This window comes from Capsicum annuum, chromosome 9 (genome assembly GCF_002878395.1).
Source record: "Capsicum annuum cultivar UCD-10X-F1 chromosome 9, UCD10Xv1.1, whole genome shotgun sequence".
Lineage (NCBI taxonomy): Eukaryota > Viridiplantae > Streptophyta > Magnoliopsida > Solanales > Solanaceae > Capsicum > Capsicum annuum.
The window spans coordinates 61,771,607-61,775,392 of record NC_061119.1 but is presented as its reverse complement, the minus strand read 5'-3'; positions in this window follow the sequence as shown (position 1 = coordinate 61,775,392).

Genomic DNA, 3,786 nt, shown 5'->3' with positions numbered 1-3,786 from the left:
ATATATATATATATATATATCATTACTATTTTTCTTTGTATTATTACGATTTTTATGGTTTCATGTTGGAGAAGGATAGAAGTGTAAAATATTATGCATTCTTACCTAAATTAAATAAAGACTTAAATTACTTTCAAGTTTTTTTTTTATATATATAAAATGTTCAAAACCTAAAAAGAACTAAAAGTCTTCAAAATTTTACCTAAAATATGTTTTCTAATATTTGAGCACACATAGATAATCATTAACTATGAGAGTATTTGTCCTTTGCTAATTATCCTATTTAAGGAATTCTTTTCTAATTTTGCACTTAAACGTTAATTAATTCTTTTTAAATTCTTATATATAGCTAAAAAAATTAGTGAAAAGCGGTCCATTAAATTGTGAATGAATTTGAGTCTAATTACATGTGGACCAATAAGAATAATGTCATGTATTTAATTTAAATAAAATTATATTTCACATCAGAATTTGTTAAAAGGAGGAGACATTTTTGGACTTAAATTTAATGTTAAGGGCATTTTTGATCCAAATAGGTGGATGAAGGTGTATTTTTGAATCAATAGAGGAAGAAGGACATTTTTGAGCCATTTCTAATAATTAAGGATATTTTGAGCCAAATAGATGGATGAAAGGGTATTTTTAAGCCTAAAGGTGGAAGGAGGATATTTATGTACCATTTCAATAGTTGAAAGGTATATTAGACCCTTTTCCGTATTTTATTTTGAATTTGAAAAACTATATCGTTGCTTATAAGATTAGTACATAGATAATTAGCAACAGTTGTGCTCTCAGTCAATCGATTAAAAATTAGGTTGTGCATGAACTGATTTGACTATGATGGGACAATACACTATTTCTTTTGAATTTTGTGTAAAATGTAATAAATATTAGTATGTTTTAGAAAAAGTTTTTTTTACTGTTCAACTCCATTAGTAGACCATTAAAAAAAGGGTAAAACATAATAAATTATTACGTTTAGCTTATTTTGATAACTTATTAAATAGATGACATATTTTGATCACTTTATTTATATCTTGGCTTATTTTGGTTCCAAGTTTGCAATATAATGAAATTAAGTATGAAATTTTCATAATACCCCATTTTTATAAACAAAAACAAGTAAGAAAATGAAAATGAAAGCCAAAGTTAAAGGCCAAATTGGAATGGCAATAAGAAAATGAATGGAAAAATAAAAGTATGTGGAAGAAAGTGACGACCACGTGTAGCTCTTTCAGTGCATCGAAAGATTTATGTGAGGATGGCGAATCTATCTTATTCCCTTTTATATTATACTAGATGGTCCGTATCCGTGCAATGCATGGGCATAATGACACCTACATTGTTTGTAATATTCATGTCATTACAATATTATTGAAGAGGTTCAATATCGAGATGGTTCACTGAAGCAATACTGCACAATATCTAGGAATAAATTCAACTCTACATCTTGTATAGATTAGGCGTATATCTACAATAATGTTGAGTATTTGCAAAATAGCACATTTTTCAGATTTATTTACAAGAGAAGAAAAAGAAAGCACCCTTTTGTCGACTATTCCATAAAACTCTGTAACCATAAGCCTTTCTTTTCCTGTTTGACAATTAAAAGAGTCAGCCATTATAAAGCATAGCCAAGGGATGAAATTTGCAATATCTATCAAAATGAAAAGAATGAATTTAGTAAAAATAAGAAAGGAGAATGACACAATATGAAGACATGTTACTATCTTTCATAAATCAGTAATGTGTTAGTCATGTTAAGGTGAACAGAAACACACTAATCCGAACAATAACTGCACCTCAATTCTAAATAAGTCAGGATTAGCTTATATGAATCCCTTACTTTCTCATTCACACATCGAGACTCCATGACTTTCTGCAAAGTAAATGCTTAAATCAATTTGTTTAGCAAATGGGGAGACAAGTGGAACAAAATGTCTAGAACTCGTAAACATCCTATCCCGATGTTTTCAGGCCTCCCAACCATCTTCTAGATGAATTTTGCTTCGTTAAGAATAACCTGGTTCTTTGCGTATACATAAAATAAATGCACACTTCAATACTAAGTATGACTCCTATACAAAAAAGAACTTATCAATTAAAACTAATTAGAGAACCTTGGACCTCACATATTTTAATGTTTCTTAGTTAGCAAAACTGATTCATTTCTATTCTTCTATTTTTTTATTTTATTTTTTTGCAACGGTGTCGAACCAATTAGAAAACAATGCCATCAAATAATTTATAAATATGATAGCTTGAAACAAACTTATCAAGTAAAGAACTGCTTAAAAGAAATTTGAGAGAACCACGTTCTGTATACACTTTAGGGTAGAAAGAAGCAATTTGTTGCTCTGTTGACTTGAAAATCAGTCTAAAAAAATGCAAAATCAAGATAGATGAACCACTAAAATCTGTATGGAGAATATATTTGAATATTTGAATTCTCATTACCAGGAAAAGCAAGAAGCATAACTGAAAAAGAGTTACATTAGTTGAAAATGTATAAAGGGGGACAACAGGTTTTCAAGGCTACTGCAATTCACCCAGCTATTTGATCAATAAAGTTAAATTGCATACCTCACATACCAACCATGTGCAACCTGCTGATGTGCAGCCATGAGGACTTCGCTACTACTTTTCTCAATGTCTTTTAAACTTTTCAACAACACTTAAAGCACTTGATAATAAAAAACACCTGTAATTTTGTCAAGAAACAACAAAGATGGGTTATGGATTATGTCAATCCCAAATGATACTCTCTGACGTTCTCCCGGACACTCCTTTTCTTCCTTTATTTCCTATGTATGTGTTGCCATGTGCATAGGCACATGAGTTTTATTACACTATCAATTTATCAAGGAAATAACTTTAATAATTCAAAACTAACACTCTAACCTCTGCAGGAGACTAATATGAGTTAAATCTTTTGATTGATAGTGGAACTTTTTGAGATATATAGATGGAAAATTAAGAAATTAGTGAAAAGGAAGGAGAATAAATAGTTTTCTCATCTAGAGTATATTTCTATCACCTGTTTTTTCATCTATTAAGATATTAAATCAACTCTTCTTTTTAATTGCATCTTCAGTGATGTCTATTTCTATAAGTTGACCAACTTTCTTGACCCAACACTTCCAACTTTAATTCTCTTCATATGACGGACACAAAGAAAGAACCTATATGACTATCCAAAAGGTCTCAAGCAGGGAGTATATCCATAAAATTATTGTACAAGTAGTTATACCTACTCAAAAAACATAAATAACCATATTCACTTGGCAAAATTAGAAAACACGACTCAATGAACTCAAAAGGTAGGACCTCCAAAGATGGAGGCGTCGTACTCATAGGCACTACAATATTCTTTTCATTTTTGTATGAACCTTGCGGATGTAAGATCTACATATCAAAAAATTCTTCATTTCATCATTTTATTTAATGAAGAGTAACATTACAACACACAACAAACACCAATTTTTCTATAACATTATTTCAAAAGAATTCTAACCATTAAGTTTCGCATAAGATATTCTTATTTGTAGTCTTGCTATAACACCATACAATAGTGCTAGTAGATAAAAAAAATATAGAAAATAAATTATATAACACTCACTTTCGATATTATCTTTTATTTTATTAAATTTAATTCACCCATTTCATTTGTTTACAACCAGTGCAAAAATAAGCGTAAGTCATAATCTGAACAAAGTTAAGACACAATTTTCCTAGTACACTAATTATTTTACTGGAAACTGAACTTGGTGGAGTTTACTTTAATAA